Source organism: Chlorocebus sabaeus, chromosome 8 (genome assembly GCF_047675955.1).
Source record: "Chlorocebus sabaeus isolate Y175 chromosome 8, mChlSab1.0.hap1, whole genome shotgun sequence".
Classification (NCBI taxonomy): Eukaryota; Metazoa; Chordata; class Mammalia; order Primates; family Cercopithecidae; genus Chlorocebus; species Chlorocebus sabaeus.
The window spans coordinates 101,419,330-101,438,717 of record NC_132911.1 but is presented as its reverse complement, the minus strand read 5'-3'; the positions used below and the strand labels follow the sequence as shown (position 1 = coordinate 101,438,717).

Genomic DNA, 19,388 nt, shown 5'->3' with positions numbered 1-19,388 from the left:
TAAATATGTTAGGCTTTGCAGGCCGTAATAGAGTTTTGGAGCAACCACACAACTCTGCTCATATAGCATGAAAGTAGCCACATACAATTTATAAACAAATGGGCATGACTACGTTCCAAAAAAATTCTATTTACAAAAACAGGCATCTGGCTGGATTTGGGGTGTCAGAGTTTGCTATCCTTGGTCTAGAGCAGTGCTGCCCAACAGAAGCATAATGCAAACCACATATATATTTTTAAAAATTTCTAGTAGACACATTTTTAAGTTAAAATAGGTGACAATTTTTAATATTTAACACAACACATCTATAATACTGTCATTTCGACACGGAACTCATATTAAAAAAGAAACACAATAAGACAGTATGTAAAAGAAAACAAAGGAAGTCTTCGAAATCTGGTATGTATTTTACACTTAACAGCTATCTCAATTTGGACTAGTTGCTTTTTATTATTTTTTGAGACAGAGTTTCACTCTTGTTGCCCAGGCTAGAGTGCAATGGCAGATCTCAGTTCACTGCAACCTCTGCCTCCTGGGTTCAAGCAATTCTCCTGCCTCAGCCTCCTGAGAAGTTGGGATTACAGGGCATGCGCTACCCTGCCCGGCTAATTTTGTATTTTTAGTAGAGACAGGATTTTTCCATGTTGGTCAGAGTGGTCTCAAACTCCCGACCTCAGGTGATCCACCTGCCTCGGCCTCCCAAAGGGCTGGGATTACAGGTGTGAGCCACCGCACCCAGCCAGACTAGTCACATTTTAAGTGCTCAATATCCACATGTGGCAAGTGGCTACCATATTGGACAGTGCAGGTCCACAGGAACTGAAGTAGGTAACCCCATTTTACAGATAGAAACTGATGCCATAAAAAGTGTTTAATATTGCTGAGTGTGGTGGCTCACACCTGTAATCCCAGCAATTTGGAAGGTTGAGGTGGGAGGATCACTTGAGCTCAGGAGTATGAGACCAGCCAGGGCAACACACAGGGAGATTCTATCTCTTAAAAAAATCTGTAGGGGTGGTGGCATGCACCTGTGGTTCCAGCTACTTAGGAGGCTGAGGTGGGAGGATCACTCAAGCCTGGGTGGTTGAGGCTGCAGTGAGCTATGATCATGTCACTGTATTCTAGCTTGGGTAACAGGGTGAGACCCTGTCTCAAAAAAACCCCAAAAAGCAAACAAACAAAAAACAAAGAAGAATGTCGAAGAGGCTGGGCGCGGTGGCTCACACCTGTAACCCCAGCACTTTGGGAGGCTGAGGCGGGCAGATAATGAGGTCAGGACATCGAGACCATCCTGGCTAACATGGTGAAATCCTGTCTCTACTAAAAATACAAAAAATTAGCCAGATGTGGTGGCAGGTGCCTGTAGTCCCAGCTACCAGGGAGGCTGAGGCATGAGAATCACTTGAACCCGGGAGGTGGAGGTTGCAGTGAGCTGAGATTGCGCCACTGCACTCTACCCTGGGTGACAGAGACTCCATCTCAAAAAAAAAAAAAAAAAAAGAGTGTCTAAGAGCATTACACGGTAAAGCAGTGAAACTAGGACTGAAGTCCAGTTCTGATCCAGTTTACCCTCACAAATAACCTCTTATTTAGTCTCCCTACATTTAACTCTAAATACAAATTTAATCATACATTAGCTATGTGGCTTTGGGCTAAATCATTCCAAACCCTTTTCCCCAACTGTAAACATGGACAAAAATTCCTACTAACCTCACATAAGGTTATTTTAAGAATTAAAACAAAAAGTGAAAAGACTCTGTTAACTACAAAGTAGTATACATAAATACATTTTTTTTAAAGAAGGGAGACTTTGAAGAAATCACAGAAATTACGTTTACACAGAAATATCTGGGGATTTGTAACTAAAAATCTGTAGAAAAAAGATTATTATAGATTAGGCTTAAATATTATTTGATTTTACTATTGCCTCTAAAAGTAATTAACAATAGGCCGGGGGCAGTGGCTCACGTCTGTAATCCCAGCACTTTGGGAGGCCGAGGTGGGCAGATCACGGGAGGTCAGGAATTCAAGACCAGCCTGGCCAACATGGTGAAACCTCGAGGGTCTCTACTAAAAATACAAAAATTAGCTGGGCATGGTGGGTGGCAGGTGCCTGTAATCCCAGCTACTCGGGAGGCTGAGGCAGGAGAATCGCTTGAACCCGGGAGGCGGAGGTTGCAATGAGCCAAGATGGTGCCACTGTACTCCAGACTGGGCGACAAGGCAAGACTCCATCTCAAAAAAAAAAAAAAAAAAAAAAAAAGTAATTAACAATAACACCCGTCCTGATAAGATTAAATAAAATAATATCCTATGAAAAGCTTTAAAATAAATATGTGATATATACTGCTATTTGCCCTGGCCATACTAATGAAGCAAACATCTTAGATCCTTTTTTTATTTTACAAAAATTATCTGGGCGTGGTGTCACATGCCTGTAATCACAGCTACTCGGGAGGCTGAGGCAGAACAATCACTTGAACCTGGGAGGCGGAGGTTGCAGTGAGCCAAGATTGTACCACTGCACTCCAACCTGGGTGACAGAGTGAGAGATTCCATCTCAAAAAAAAAAAAAAAAAGAAAAAATTCTTATCTTCAAGAGTTTCCTTCCCAATATATTTTATCAATCCAATTAGTTTTCATTCTTAAAAAAAAACGCACACTACAGATATTTTCTACATTTTATAATGTCTAACTTTCTTATATGACATATGACGTCTTCCACAAATTGATCTCAACCTTGTATTCCTTTATTCATACATATAAGCATTTGATTCCAAGACTGGTACCTTTTTGAACATTCCTGTTTTTGACCAAGCTGGATTGACTGTGGATTTTTTTCTCAGAACAAAGCGCTACAGACAGAGTGCTGGGATGATTTTCTTTGCACCTGAATCATCTGCTCCCCTACTGATGTTCAATGCCTGAAATGGCCTATACTCATTTTTTTTTTTTGACCCAGCTCAAGTTCCACTCCATTTGCTTTATCTCTACCACTGTCCCCCTTTTCCTTTCCCCTAAGTACATATAATCTTGCATCTCAAAACATTTAAAACTGACAAAGATTTGGCCATTTGTCACAAACTTCCTTGGGACATTTCCAATATGGCTATACCTTTCCATGTGTTCAAGTGTTCCCAGTTTTTCAATAATAATACAAGCTTCTTAAAAGCAAGAGAATAAGAGATATATTATATTCTCGACAGAATCTCTACTTCCCTTTATTTGAATGCTGCATGATTGGCACTGATAGAAATACGCTTTTGAGGAAGCCTGCCTACCATCTGAAATTAGTAGGGGCTCAGATGCTGCATGAAGCAAATGACCTTTAACCCAAAACCTACGAAATTATTCAAAACAGACATCACTCAATGTATCAGGAGTCATCTCAAAAAATCTGTATGTAAATTTTCCTATTAGCTTTCATTAAAATTTCATATTATTCTTCTTTCCATCTCATATGTGTAATACAGATATGAACAACAAAGTGGGCTATAACACAGCCCCATTAGATAAAAATCTTGGTCCATGTTATATGTTAAGTACATGCATAAGCATGTATGCACATGTATGTGCATGTATACATACACACACCACAACACTCCTAAAGGAAGAATGAGTTAAATGACAATGAATACATATCCATTGGGACTACAAACAATATTTGCACCTGGAACAGCAAATGGCTTCATTCTTTTAAATCTAGATGATGAGCTGGGTGTGATAGTATGTGCTTGTAATCCCAGCACTTTGGAGGGGCTGAAGTGGGCTGACTGCTTGAGGCCAGGAGTTTGAGACCAGCCTGGGCAACATGGCAAAACTCTGTCTCTACAAAAAATAAAAAATTAGCTGGGCATGGTGGTACACACCTGCAGTCCTAGCTACTTGGAAGACTGAGGTGGGAGGATCACTTGAGCCCAGGAGGTAGAGGTTGCAGTGAGCCAGGGTTGCACCACTGCACTCCAGCCTGGGCGACAGAGCAAGACCTTGTCTCAAACAAACAAATCTAGATGATGAAAAAGCTTTGATAAATAATCATTAGATCCACCATTACAACTTTCTAAAACTGCTAAAGATATATACTAAATAAGATAGATTGACAATTCCTTAGGAAATTATGATAAGTTCCAAAAATTCTAAGATCTTAAAATATTCAAATAAGCAGTGCCAATACCCAATTGCTAATCAATATATGGAATATATGGTAACTCGCTTAAATACCTAAATATGCCAGATAAAGGGGTCTGCTATCACTCTTGTAACAGTGGGTTAAATAAGCTTGTTATTCTTATACTTCTATGGGAAAAAATTGAGCATATACCCCAAAATGTTTATTTATAAATTTTATACACATTCTACTACACTGATAGTGTATACAGTTGTAAAACATAACTATTTTTAGTTATAGCAATATGAATGAACATGCTTTATTCTTTTGAATATCTTCTAAATCCATTCATTTTCATATTTGGTATTAAATATTGTTATATCTGAAAAAGTAAGAAGATCAAAATGGAAGACATGATTGGCCATGCTTACTGAAATATGACACTAATTTTTCCATCTAATTCTCCAAGTATGCAAAGGTTTTTGTGAAAATTCAGCCAGTAAATTTTAATCTTTAACATCAATATATTGTTTCTACTTGAATCAGAAAGTTCTACATTTTTTGGTACTTTTCTACTTTATTATTATTATTATTATTATTATCATTTGTTCTTGTTATTACCAAGGGTGAGATAATTTTTTTTTTTTATTTTTAACAAGTGAATTCACTAAAAAGACAAAATTTTACATCTGGTTTATAGTTATCACTTACATAGTTCCATTTAAATTCTCAAAGTAACCCCAGGTAAATGTTATTCTCTCCATTTTGTAGATCAGAAAACGGAAGCACAAGTGATTACTAACCAACCCCCAAATCACATCATTAGTCAAGTGTCAGAACTGGAATTGGATCTCATGTACTCATGCTCTAGAATCTGGGCTGTTGGCTATTTTTCTGTTAGAAAATTGCTTCCAAGCTGGGCAGATATGAGGATTTTCACATCTAACATACAAATGCTCTTTAATAACAAAATCACGCAATGATGTAAATTTGTCAGCATACACTCTTCATTGCATGAGCTTCTTCCAAAAATTGGCTATTTTCTGACATCTTGTTAAGCAAGCCTTCCTTAACCGTGAAGGGGCAGATTCAGTATAAATTGTTTGTAAAAGTATCTGGTAAGCAGACAACCATTTGTCTTTACAAAAAAGATTCAACAGACTTGGAACACTTCATTTTTCATAAAAGAAAAATAGGCCAGTCAAGGTTGCTCATGCCTGTAATCCCAAAATATTGGGAGGCCAAGGTGGGAGGATTGTTTAAGGCCAGGAGTTTGAGACCAGCCTGGGTGACTAAGCAATTCTGTCTCTCCAAAAAAAAAAAAAAAAAAAAAAAAAAAAGAAAGAAAGAAAGAAAGAAAAAGAAAAAAAAAAAATGGTGTGGGGGAGCTACTCAGGAGGCTAAGGGGAAAGGATCTCTTGAGTTCAGAAGTTCCAGGCTGCAGTGAGCCACGACTGCGCCACTGCACTCTAGCCTGGGCAACAGAGTGAAAACCTGTGTCAAAGACAGAAAGGAAAGAAAAGAGAAAGAAAGAAAGAGGAAGAAAGGAGAAAAATGTATGACTCATTTTTAAAAGTTGCGTAGCTTTATCAAAGTATTTTGCTTCAATAGAGTCAATAAATCCTCTTTGTAAAATCTTTGCATCATTAAAGATGATTATCACCTTCACCCTTACTGTAATTTGAAGGTCTTCCAATTTGCAATCTGGCATTTATCTCTTTTGTCGTCATAGTTTCCTAGAAATAACGTAGTAAATAAATTTCACACATGGTGTTATCTCTTCCTAACTCCCCATTTATTTTTTTGTTTAATTCGAGTCAAAGCCATCCCTCTGTTTAATTCCAGTCAAAGCCATCCCTCCATCAGTGGTTTCTGTTTAGTTTTTCCACAAACATTTAAAAAAGTTAAATAAGTGATTTACTGTTGAGAATATATCTTTGCGGATATCTCTTCAGTTGCTCACAAAAGTGGTTCTTCATGTGTTTCATTACTGAAATAGAATCTAGCAAGTTCCCCCAAGCTTTAATGTTAGAAACATCTGTACATTATCCCTACCAGGCTGAGTAATTTGCTCTGGTACTAATTTATTTAGTATCATTAGCAACGTTTTTATGCGGCATCAAACAGTATATGCTAAGGAATGAATGCATTTTGGTTGGTTGTAATATTGTTTTTTGCTAATTACCACATCAGAAGGAACAAGTGTTTCCCCATAGTACTTCTTTCTCTATTTAAATAAGAAACCCCCAAGAAATGCATCCAGTCATTTATAATTAAATTCAGTAAAATTTTGTCACATAGAAGAATGCATAAACATCTTTAAAAAAACTAGAAATGCCAGTTTTTACATTCTGAATGCTTAGATATCTTGCTAAATTAAAATAGTTTCAGAATATCATTAGCTTAAATTTCAAGGCATGGTATAATTAGGCAAAGTTTTTATTTTAAGTACCAAAAGTAGAAATATACTTTTATTTCAAAACCCCTTCTTGATGATTTCGCTATTTGGACCAACTTATACAACATCCAATGAAATCATCATAACTTAACGGTGATGTGGCTGATAGAGTTCTTACTAGAAATAACAGTGTCCACTTTCTTTTTTTTTTTTTTTGAGACAGGCTTTCGTTGTCGCCCGGGCTGGAGTGCAGCGGTGTGATCAAGGCTCACTGCAGCCTCAACCTCCTGGGCTCAAGTGATCCTCCTATATCAGCTTCCCATGTAGCTGGGACTACAGGCACGTGCTATCACACCTGGCTAATTTTTATATTTTCTTTTCTTTTTTTTTTGAGACAGAGTCTCACTCTGTCGCCCAGGTTGGAGTGCAATGGCGCAATCTCAGCTCACTGCAACCTCCACCTCACAGGTTCAAGCGATACTCCTGTCTCAGCCTCCTGAGTAGCTGGGACTAGAGGCATGTGCCACCAAGCCCAGCTAATTTTTTGTATTTTTTAGTAGAGACAGGATTTCACCATGTTAGCCAGGATGGTCTCGATCTCCTGACCTTGTGATCTATCCACATTGGCCTCCCAAAGCGCTGGGATTACAGGCGTGAGTCACTGCACCTGGCCAATTTTTGTATTTTTTGTAGAGACAAGGTTTCACCATGTTGCCCAGGCTGGTCTCGAACTCCTAGGCTCAAGCAATCCACCCACTTTGGCCTCCCCTAAAGTGCTGGGATGTGAGCCACCACACCCAGCTGAGTATTTCTAATATTAGCCAATACCCAAACAATAAGTGGTATCACTTATTAGAGTGGCAAAAAGTACATGCTGACAGTAAGAGTACATCTATTCAAACGGCTAACTGCCCCCTTAGCAGATTTTGACGGAGAATTGCAAAGTACAAAGAATGGCATAGCATACAATTCATGCCAAAAAGACCAATTTAAGAGTATAATTTATTATTTGCGTAGTATCAAAACTATCACAAGGCGGATACTGTACAAATTTTAAGTGACACCATCCTTATCACTAAGATACTTTTTGCATGCCAGAGACAAACCATAACGGTAAAAATAAATAAATAAATAAATAAATAAATAAACACTTTCTGTGGCTAGCTGCAGTGGCTCAAGACAGTAATCCCAGCACTTTGGGAGACAGGTGGGAGGAACACATGCATCCAGGAGTTCAAGAACAGCCTGGGCAATACAGTGAGACCCTGTCTTTACAAAAAATACAAAAATTAACCAGGCATGGTGGTGCATGCCTGTAGTCCCAGCTATTTGGGTGGCTGAGGTGGGAGGATCACGTGAGCCCGTAAGATTGAGGATGCTGTAAGCCATGATTGTACCACTGCACTTAGCCTGGGCAACAGAGTGAGACTCTGTCTCTCAAAAAAAAAAAAAAAAAAAAAAAAAGATAACCTGTTTGCAATTGCAATTAGCCATTTATACAAGATATGTAGCCAGGTTCTAAATGTAATTCTGGTTTTTTTTGTAGACAGTGTCTGGCTCTGTTACCCAGGCTGGAGTGCAGTGGCATGATCTCAGCTCGTTGCAACCTCCACCTCCTGGGCTTAAGCCATCCTCCCACCTCAACCTGCCAAGAAGCTGGAACTACAGGCATATGCTAATACAACAGGCTAATTTTTGTACTTTTTGAAGAGACAGGGCTTTGCCATGTTGTCCAGGCTGGTTTCGAAATCCGGAGCTCAAGCAATTTGCCCACCTCAGCCTCCCAAGTGCTGGTATTACAGACATGAGCCACCTTTGTCTGGCCCTGAATGTAATTTCTCTTTTTTTTTTTTTTTTTTTTTTTTGAGACAGTGTCTTGCTCTGTCACCCAGGCTGGAGTGCAGTGGCACGATCTAGGCTCACTGCAACCTCCACCTCCTGGGTTCAAGCGATTCTTGTGCCTCAGCCTCCTGAGTACCTGAGACTACAGGTGCACGCCACCACACTCAGCTAATATTTGTATTTTCAGTAGAGACTGAGTTTCGCCATGTTGGTCAGGCTGGTCTCAAACTCCTGACCTCAGGTGATCCACCTGCCTCAGCCTCCCAAAGTGCTGGGATTACAGGCATGAGCCACTGTGCCCAGCCCTGAATGTAATTCTTATTCAATTTATTAATTCTCTATTCTGGAAGTACTGGTCCCTAAAAATTTGGCAAACTGACATCTTTAATATTTATAGCCCTATAAACATCTAAAGATTTTGGTGGTAACGCCAGAAGTGATAAAGGAACAAAAGCATGAATAAAAGGGAATGCTGGCTGGGCACAACAGCTCACACCTGTAATCTCAACAATTTGGGAGGGCCGAGGCGGGTGAATCACTTGAGCCCAGGAGCTCCAGACCAGCCTGGGCAACACGGTGAGACCCCATCTCTACAAAAAATAAAAAATTTATCGGGTGTGGTAGTGCATGCCTGTAGTCCCAGCTACTTGGGAAGCCGAGGTTGGAGAATCACTTGAGCCCGGGTGGGCAAGGTTGCAGTGAACCTTGGTCATACCACTGCACTTCAGCCTGGGTGACACAGCAAGACTCTGTCTTAAAAAAAAAAAAAAAAATTGCTGAGCATTTTTTACTGTGATGTTTTGGTCTGCAGACTACTGACTGGTGTATAAGGTTTTTAATTAACTCAAGGAAAAAAGTGTTCTATTTTCTGAGATTTTTGTTTTTTCTGCTTCCATTGTGTCAATATTCTTTCATTTTTGTAATTGTAACAATGTTTTTAAAAATGTACTTGATGAAATTAAAATTGCTTTAGAGTCAATTTCATCCACTTTCTGGCCAAATATGGCAAGTTCCTATTTTATATTGCTTCACATTTTGTTATTATTTTTCTCACTTGTCCCAAATATATATACAAATTGGGTATGGTTAAATGGGAAAACATGGATTATCCAAGAAGCATACTAGTTATATTTCGCTATTTTGCCTATACCAGTAGTTCTCCATCTTAATAACCTTGTCATACAATATCAGGATGAGAGTGTGAAAACTGTCACAAATCTCCTTAAAAGTAGAAAAGTCTGTAATTGATTCCCCCCTTTTGGTGGGGTTTAACTTAAAGGAGATTCAAGGTTATTCCACTTGGTACTACTGCTATTTTCCTAAATGGAAGAAGTAGGAGAACTGCAGGTGCAGGGAAGTGCCCACAACTTGCACTTTATCTCTATCTCCTTACCTTGTTTGTTTTTTTCTCATTTTTGTTCTTTTCAGAGACAGGGTCTCTGTTTTTCAGGCTGGAGTGCAGTGACTTGATTACAGCTTGCTACAGTCCCAAACTCTGGGGCTCAAGTGATCCTCCTACCTCAGCCTCCTGGGTAGCTGGGACTACAGGGGCATGCCACCATGCCTCGCTAATTAAAAAATTTTTTTAATTACCTGATTTTTGAGATAGGGTTTCACTCTGTCGACCAGGCTGGAGTGCCATGGTGTGATCTTGGTTCACTGCAACCTCCATCTCTTCGGCTCAAGCAATGCTCCCACCTCAGCCTCCCAAGTAGCTGGGAATACTGGTATGCACCACCATGCCTGGCTAATTTTTACATTTTTTTGTAGATCTGGGGTTTTGCCATGTTGCCCAAGCTGGTCTTGAACTCCTGAGTTCAAGCTATCTGCCTGCCATGGCCTTCCAGAGTGCTGGCATTACAGGTGTGAGCCACTGCACCTGGCCAATTTCTCCCCCCACCCTGAGACAGAGTTTTGCTCTTGTTGCCCAGGCTGGAGTGCAATGACGTGATCTCAGCTTACTGCAACCTCCGCCTCCTGGGTTGAAATGATTCTCCTGCCTCAGCCTCCCAAGTAGCTGGGATTACAGGTGCCAGTCACCACGCCCCACTAATTTTCTGTATTTTCAGTAGAGACGGAATTTCAGCATGTTGGCCAGGCTGGTCTCGAACTCCTGACCTCAGGTGATCCACCCACCTTGGCCTTGTAAAGTGCTGGGATTACAGATGTGAACCAACGTGCCCGGCCTAAATTTAAAAAAATTTTTGTACAGGTGGGGTCTCACTATGTTGCCCAGGCTCTGTCTTGAACTCCTGGCCTCAAGAGATCCTCCCTCCTTGGCCTCCTGAAGTGCTGGGATTACAGATGTGAGCCACCATGCCTGACCTAATTGTTTTCTTTCATAGCACTTACTACTAGATAGTAGAGAATATGCTTATATTTTTAGTTGTTTTCCCGACTAAGTTTCACGAGAGTAGTGGCTCTTGTTTTATCAACTGTTGTATTTCTAATGCCTACAGTAGTACCTTGCACATAGAAGATATTCAGTTAATTTATGAGTAACCAATGAAAGAGTCTAAAATTAGACTGAATTACATATAGCCCTGTCTACCTAACTCTTACTCGGTCCCTCCACTCAATTAAAACCTCTGAGCTATTATCTTTGTATACATGATCCACCATCCAAGTCATTAAATTATTTAAATATGTGGGCTCATAAGACATGGTACACGGCACAAGCAGCATGGCTAAACTCACAATCTTAAGACATTTACAAGAAACCTCTCTTAAGAACTCCTTTTATCTAGCTTTGAACTTTTCCCCAGATACGGTTCTTACATTCCCGACAAACAAATTAATTCCAGTATGAGGATCCCACTCTCGCCTCAATCTAAGCATGTTTAAAACCAAATTTGCCATTTCACTGTTTTTCAATCCCCTCTTGCCACTTCCTGTGTGAGGTAAAGCCATGGTATAGTGGGAAAATGACTGACTGGGGCAGAAATCCTGGTTCTGGTCTCTGTTCCGCTATTTGCAGTTCACACAGAAAAGTCTAGAGGGATAAATATGGTTTTCCTGGTATGGTATTCTCTTTTACAGAAAAACAGTTTTGTTTACCTTAAAGGGAACCTTGAAAACTAATTCCTTGGGTGGGAACCCAAGAAATGATGAAGCTATAAATTCTGTGGCACAAGAGAACCCAAAAGGTTAATAGTCCAAGGCTCAGAGAACATATCAAAGCACTCAGATAAAACATTTAAAGACTCCAAAGGACTACAATGGGAGTTTAATAGGTTCAGGAAGGGGGAAAAAAAGAGCCAGACAGTAAATATTTTAGGCTTTGCAGATCATAAGGCCGCTCTGTTGAAATTATCCAACTCCACTGCTATAGTAAAAAACTGCTAATGATAAACAAGTAAGTGTGGCTGTGTTCCCATAAAACTTTATTTACAAAAACAGGCAGAGCACTAGATTTGGCCATGGTTTGCCAATCTATGGTTTTAAACTATAGTTTCTAAGATGCATTATGGAAGGAAAATACACATGTATATAAACTCTCTGGGCATGCAGATAATTCTGTTTTGCTAAGAGCTGTTCTAGCTTATACTTGTTTAAACGCATGTTGCCTCAAAATTATTTTATATTTTACTTTCTAGACACTGATCTCTCCCAGAGCAATTCTCAAACCTCTGGGTCACATGATACTCTTTTAGATTCTTAAAATGTATTAAGGATGTCAAAGAGCCATTATTATTATTATCATTATTTGAGATGGGGTCTTGCTCTACCACCCAGGCTGGAGGGCAGCAGCATGATCTTGGCTCACTGCAACCTCTGCCTCCTGGGTTCAAGTGATTCTCGTGCCTCAGCCGCCCAAGTAGTTGGGACTACAGGCACGTACCACCAGGCCCAGCTAATTTTTGTATTTTTAGTAGAGACGGGGTTTCTCCATGTTGGCCAGGCTAGTCTTGAATTCCCACCTTCGCCTCCTAAAGTGCTGGGATTACAGGTCTGACCCACTGTGCCTGGCCAAGAGCCTTTGTTTACGTGGGTTATATTTATCACATAAATTTAATAAATTGTTTAGATATATTAATTTATAACAAAATAATCATAAATTATACGTTATGTAATGATACCTATATCTTTCTCAAAACAAAACATTTTTGCGAGAAGAGTGGCAGATTTTATATTTTGCAAATATCTTTAATGTCTACCTTAAGACAGCTGGATTCACATATCTGTGTTTGTATTCAATTTACTGTGACACATTATTTTGACTGAGGCACAATATGGTTTGGATCTGTGTCCCCACCCAAATCTCATATTGAAATGTTATCCCCCACTGGGCGCTATGGCTCACACCTGTAATCCCAGCACTTTGGGAGGCCGAGACACGAGGATCACCTGAAGTCAGGAGCTCAAGACCAGCCTGGTCAACATGGTGAAACCCTGTCTCTACCAGAAATACAAAAAAATTAGCCAGGCGTGGTGGTGGGCACCTGTAATCCCAGCTACTCGGGAGGCTGAGGCAGCAGAATCGCTTGAACCCAGGCGGTGGAGGCTGCAGTGAGCTGAGATCGCACCACTGCACTCCAGCCTGGGCAACAGAGAGAGCTCATGCTTTGCCTTCTGCCATGGGTTGCTCCTAGAGGTCTCCTGAGAAGCAGATGCTGCTATGCTTCCTGTACAGCCTGTGGTACCGCGAGACAATTGAACCCTCTTTTCTTTATAAATTATCCAGTTTCAGGCATTTATTTTTATTTTTATTTTATTTTTTTGAGATGGAGTTTCACTCTGTCACTATGTTGCCCAGGCTGCTCTTGAACTCCTGAGCTCAAAGCAATCCACCTGCCTTGGCCTCCCAGAGTGCTGGATCACAGGCATATCATTGTATTCTTTACTACCATCTACTCAACAGTTAAAAAAAAAAAATGCTAGTTTCACTTGAGTGTCCTTAATGAAGCAGCAAAAATTATTATTAACTTCATTAAATCTCAATTCTTAAACACAGGCTTTTTAATTACTCTGTGTGATGAAATGGAATATATGCATAAAGTATGTTGCAAAATGAAGACTGATGATTGTCTTGAGGAAAAACACTTATGCAATGGCTTGTGTGCCAAATTAGCCACTTACTCATATTACTCCTTTTTGGCTTGAAAGAATGACTGATAGACAAGCCGTGATTATTCAGACTTGTGTATTTGCAGACATTTTCTCAAAAATGAACAAGGCTATCTTGTCACTTAAAGGAAGCTGATAGTACTCGTTGCAAATGATAACATGACTTTGTTGGCAGGTGAAAATTAGAAATCTGAAAAATTTGCTGGTGCAGTAGCTCACACCTGTAATTCCATCACTTTGGGAGGCCAAGGCAAAAGGATTACTTGAGCCCATAAGTTCAAGACCAGCCTGGGCAACATAGCAAGATCCTGTCTCTATATTAAAGAAAAAAAAAAATGAAATTTGGAAAATTTGTGTCTGCTACCATGAGCTTGACAACCTACCGGTACGTAAGGAATTTCTGGTGACGTTAGTTGGTATATTAACAAATGTAATTTTAAAAAATATATGTTGTTTAATGGAATGTTTTAACATTTTGGAATATCTACGGCCGGGCGCGGTGGCTCATGCCTGTAATCCTAGCACTTTGGGAGGCTGAGGCGGGCAGACCATTTGAGGTCAGGAGTTCGAGACCAGCCTGGCCAACATGGTGAAATCCCATCTCTACTAAAAATACAAAAATTAGCTGGGCGTGATGGTGGGCGCCTGTAATCCCAGCTACTCGGGAGGCTGAGTCAGGAGAATTGCTTGAACCTGGGAGGCATGCTGTCTCTACAAAAAATTAGCTGGGCACGTGGTAGTGTGCATCTGCAGTCCCAGCTACTTGGGAAGATGAGACAGAAGGATTGCTTAAGCCTGGGAGGTTGAGGCTGCAGTGAGCATGACTGTGCCACTGCACTCCAGGCTGGGTAACAGAGTGAGAGTCTCTTCAAACAAAACAAAATGGCAGGGCGTGGTGGTTCACACCTATAATCCCAGCACTTTGGGAGGCAGAGGCAGATGGATCACTTGAGGTCAGGGGTTCAAGACCAACATGGTGAAACCCCGTCTCTACTAAAAATACAAGAATTAGCCGGGGTAGTGGCGGGCACCTGTAATTCCAGCTACTCAGGAAACTGTGGCAGGAGAATTGCTTGAACCTGGGAGGCGGAGGCTGCAGTGAGTGAGATCGTGCCACTGCACTCCAACCTGGGCGACAGAGTGAGACTGTCTCAAAAACAAACCAAAACAAGAATACAATAAGTGGAAGTTTGGTGCCACTGTCTTGGTTTATGATAAGGAGCCAGCAGGTTTTTTTTTTTTTTTTTTGAGACAGAGTCTCGCTCTGTTGCCCAGGCTGGAGTGCAGTGGCCGGATCTCAGCACACTGCAAGCTCCACCTCCCGGGTTCACGCCATTCTCCTGCCTCAGCCTCCCGAGTAGCTGGGACTACAGGCGCCCGCCACCTCGCCCGGCTAGTTTTTTGTATTTTTTAGTAGAGACGGGGTTTCACCGTGTTAGCCAGGATGGTCTCGATCTCCTGACCTTGTGATCCGCCTGTCTCGGCCTCCCAAAGTGCTGGGATTACAGGCTTGAGCCACCGCGCCCGGCCGGAGGAGCCAGCAGTTTTACACATTATCGCTTTTGCACCATCAGTGCAAGCATCAACATAGTTAAAAAGGCAAATAATGTCTTAATTATTATGAAAATAGTTTTGCCCCTAGGGCCCCTTTCTAGGGGTTCATTGACCATGCTTCAAAAACTGCTGCCTTAGAGAAATTGAAGGAGTGTTACTTATCAGCTATGTGATCCTGGACAATTCACAAAACTCTTTATTGAGCCATATAAAAGAAATGATAATGTCCTCAGAGTTGTTCATCAGGATTAAGAGATGTGAAAATGTTTTGTACAAATATTTTGTATATTGTGTAGCATCATAAAAATGTTAGACCTTATTAATACTTGTAATAAATGATATCAGGGTTCAGTGGATATCACTGACTTCATCCTAACAATTTGGTGGTGACGAAAGTTCACACATTTTGTTTCCGTTGTTTCTCTCACTAGCAATCTTTACATTTCTACATTAAGACCTTTACAATCAGAGACGCAAAACTGATTCATTAATCATCAATGTTGCTGCCAGTTGAATATTTCTAAGTTTTTATCATATGCCTACCCTATCTTGACCAGTCAAACTTGTCCAAGGCTTCCCCTTATGTCTGAATATGCCCATTTGTTTAATCTAAATGATGTCAGGTTGTGTTAATTTGTTTCTCTTCCCTTCTAAAACTTGTCTCCCCATGCCTACTTACTGAAATACCATTCCTATACTTACAGAGATTAATTAAGTCAATCTTCTCTGGCTACCCAAGTAGGATAACCTTTCTCCCCTGAACACGCAGCACTTAATGCCTTATATTACTAGATATCTTCTCTTTGCTTGCCTTTCCTTAACTAGACTGTAATCTGAGGGTAAGTACATCTTACATTTTTATTACCTTTAACATCTATTAGCACAATGCATTCAGTCTGGCTAATGGTCCTACGTGTACTCTACTAGAGACTAGTTCTAATGAAACACTGACCTTCAAACCCAAATAAAGACCTAGAAAACTATGGCAGTTTAACCTGCTTTACAGACCTGAGATCTTGTCATATACAGTTTCTAGGCAAACTTTCATCTACAAGGCTTACTCAAGTGATACAGCAAGGTAATCAATATCACAGCTTAAGAGTACAACTACTCTACAGACAAAAATTGTACTTCTAAAAGTGCCCAAGATATGGCTCAGAGAGCAAAAACAAAAATATGATAATATATATTAAGGTGCATAAGATCTAAGATGTATTTCTTTATAAGGAAAGGTAGGCCGGGTGTGATGGCTCACGCCTGTAATCCCAGCACTTTGGGAGGCCGAGGTGGGTGGATCACCTGAGGTCAGGAGTTCGTGACCAGCCTGGTCAACGTGGTGAAACCCCGTGTCTACTAAAAATACAAAAAATAGCTGGGCGTGGTGGTGCGTGCCTGTAATCCCAGCTGCTCAGGAGGCTGAGGCAGGAGAATTGCTTGAGCTGGGAGGCAGAGGTTGCAGTGAGCTGAGATTGTGCCGTTGCACTCCAGCCTGGGCAACAAGAGTGACAGAACAAAGAAAGGAAAGAAAAAAAAGAAAGGAAAGAAAGGAAAGGAAGAAAGGCAGGAAAAGAAAGGAAAGGAAAGGAAAGCAAAGAAAGAAAGAAAGAAAGAAAATAAGACTAAAAAACACCAACTATTTAAAACACAAAGTGCAATACACACATAGTGCAATACCATAAAAAATTAACTGAGAGTTACCTAGACCTAACCAAGTTAAAAAGCACAAATTCGAAATGCAAAACTGGATGGCAAAAACAGAACACCAGCCATGAGCTGTAGCATTTATTATTATTTGAAAAGTTAAATAGCATAGGCAAGAAACCAAAGGTAGAAACTTTGTACTGAAAAAGCAACAGCAACTGAAAGGTGGCACTGTTAAATGACAAAAAGAACTTTTTGGAATCAGAATAAGCTGGGTTCAGATCCTAGTCCAGAAATTGCATCCTTTTTTTTTTTTTTTTTTGAGATGGAATCTTACTCTCTCGCCCAGGCTGGAGTGCAATGGCATGATCTCAGCTCCCTACAACCTCCACCTCCTGTGTTCAAGTGATTCTTCTGCCTCAGCCTCCTGAGTAGTTGGGACTAGAGGCACATGCCACCATGCCTGGCTAATTTTTGTATTTTCAGCAGAGACAGGGCTTCACCATGTTGACCAGGCTGGTCTCAAACTCCTGACCTCAGGTGATCTGCCCGACTCAGCCTCCCAAAATGCTGGGATTACAGGCTTGAGCCATTGTGCCCAGCCAACTGTATCAAATTAATTAAATCACAAAATTTTTCTAGGCACTTTGAGCCCTTATCTGTAAAATGGGGCTATAACTATCTGCCTGGCAGAGTTTCTGAGAGCATTAGAAATAATATAAGGCAGTAAAAAGTAAAGACTTTGAAGTCAGATAGATCTGGGTTAGAACTGACTATACTTTCAATAGCTCAGGTAACATAAGCCTCAGGTTTCTCATTTGTAAGATGGATATAATACCATCACCTCAGAGCCCTTGTGAAAATAAGGAAATATCTATAGATTATTTTTTAACGACTATAAGGTCTTAAAAGTATATCTAGTAAGTACTCAATAAGCTGTCCCTACTAGATATGTAAATATATTTATACATACAAACATACCTCACCTTGCATGGTGCCTGCCAGATTATACTTAAGTAAGTAAATGTCAACTATTATAATTATTTTCCACCACAAGACATTTCAAAGTAATGATTATAAACTTTAAGCTGTGATTTTATACCCTGTCACATTCAATTTATATAAATTAATCACTAAGAAGTTAACGGCAGTTTCTTAATTATTGCAACTACAAAATTTTCAGGGTAATTCAGGGAGTAGAAGCAGGAGTAAGTATACATTATTCACTGATAGAAAGCCCAGAAAAAAGAAAACACTAGGTCGGAAATGTGCAAATCCATATTGGGCATATCAGCTAGTCACTCTATAAACTCACACTCCTTACGTTACATGCTTACTTGTTAACACAAGTCATTACTTTTCTGCCAAACACAAAGTCAGACATAAATTTAATTATTTCCCAAAACTATCCTTCATTTTAAGCCATTCTGCTGGCAGTTGTCTTGGTGGCTAAACCACTTCTTCAAAGACATTTTGAAATCGGAAGCATTAAGAAACTGTAGCAACCATGTCTTTCTTTTTCTTTTTTTTTGGGGGACAGAGTCTCGCTCTGTCGCCCTGGCTGGTATGCAGTGGTGCAATCCCTGCTCACTGCAAGCTCCGTCTCTCGGATTCAAGCCATTCCCCTACCTCAGCCTCCCGAGTAGCTGGGATTACAGGCATGTGCCACCACACCCAGCTAATTTTTGTAGTTTTCGCAGAGATGGGGTTTCATCATGTTGGCCAGGCTGGTCTCGAACTCCGGACCTCAGGTGATCCGCCCACCTCGGGCTCCCAAAGTGCTGGGATTACAGGCGTGAGCCACTGCACCCAGCCAGTAGTAACCATTTCATACCACTATTCCAAGAAGTTAGAGCTGCTGCACTGTGGTTCCTAGAAACCGCTTACCTATTGGTGACTGTCTCATTTTTTTTTTTTTTTTCCCTGAAAAGGAGCTACGCATAGACAGGATTTTTTTAAAAAAGGAGGGAGGGGCGCTGGATGTGGTGCCTCATGCCTGTAATCCCAGCATTTTGGGAGGCCGAGGCAGAAGGATCACTTGAGCTTAGCAGTTCAAGACTATGTTGTGTGGGCAACACAGTGAGACCCCTGTCTCTACATTAAAAAAAAAAAAAAAAAAAAAAGGGAGGGTAATTCAATGTACAAAAGGGAACTGAATGAAAAGTCTTTTTCTCACAGTAGAAGGAACTACTGTTAAGAACTTCTTATTCATTTTGCCTACTTCTAAGCTAGATTAAGTAAAAATGAGTCAGTTCTGACATCAAGCAACTGGAAAATTAATAAAATCCCAGGAATGTACCATTTACGTGGTATGATAGATTGCCTTACTTGGAAAATTTCACATCCAAATGAAATCTATATCTATATCTTTTTTCTTTTTGAGACAGGGTCTCGGGTGCCCAGGCTGGAGTGGATTAGCACAATCGTGGCTCTCTGAAACTGATCCTCCCACCTCAGCCTGCTGAGTAGCTAGGACTACAGGTACGTACCACCATGCCTGGCTAATTTTCGTATTTTCTGTAATGACAAAGTTTCGTCATGTTGCCCAGGCTGGTCTCAAACTCACGGGTTCAAGCAATCTACCCGCTTCGGCCTACCAAAGTGCTAGGATTACAGGCATGAGATATAGCACCAGGCCCACAATTTCTTTTGTTAAATGAAGTTAATCTATGTCTAGTAAGCAGACAATTATGTTTCCAACACAACAGAAATCTATTTCAACACTAAACACCACTGAACGATTGTGCTAAGGTCTTCATGCTAGATGTGCCCTATTAA

General features: G+C 40.5%; 1 protein-coding gene across 9 annotated transcripts in view; it reads right to left on the bottom strand.

Annotated features, from left to right (window-relative positions):
• MTDH (metadherin) overlaps positions 1 to 19,388 on the bottom strand; it is a 79,097-nt gene that overhangs the window by 41,974 nt on the left and 17,735 nt on the right. The gene's annotated exons all lie outside the window — the stretch shown is intronic.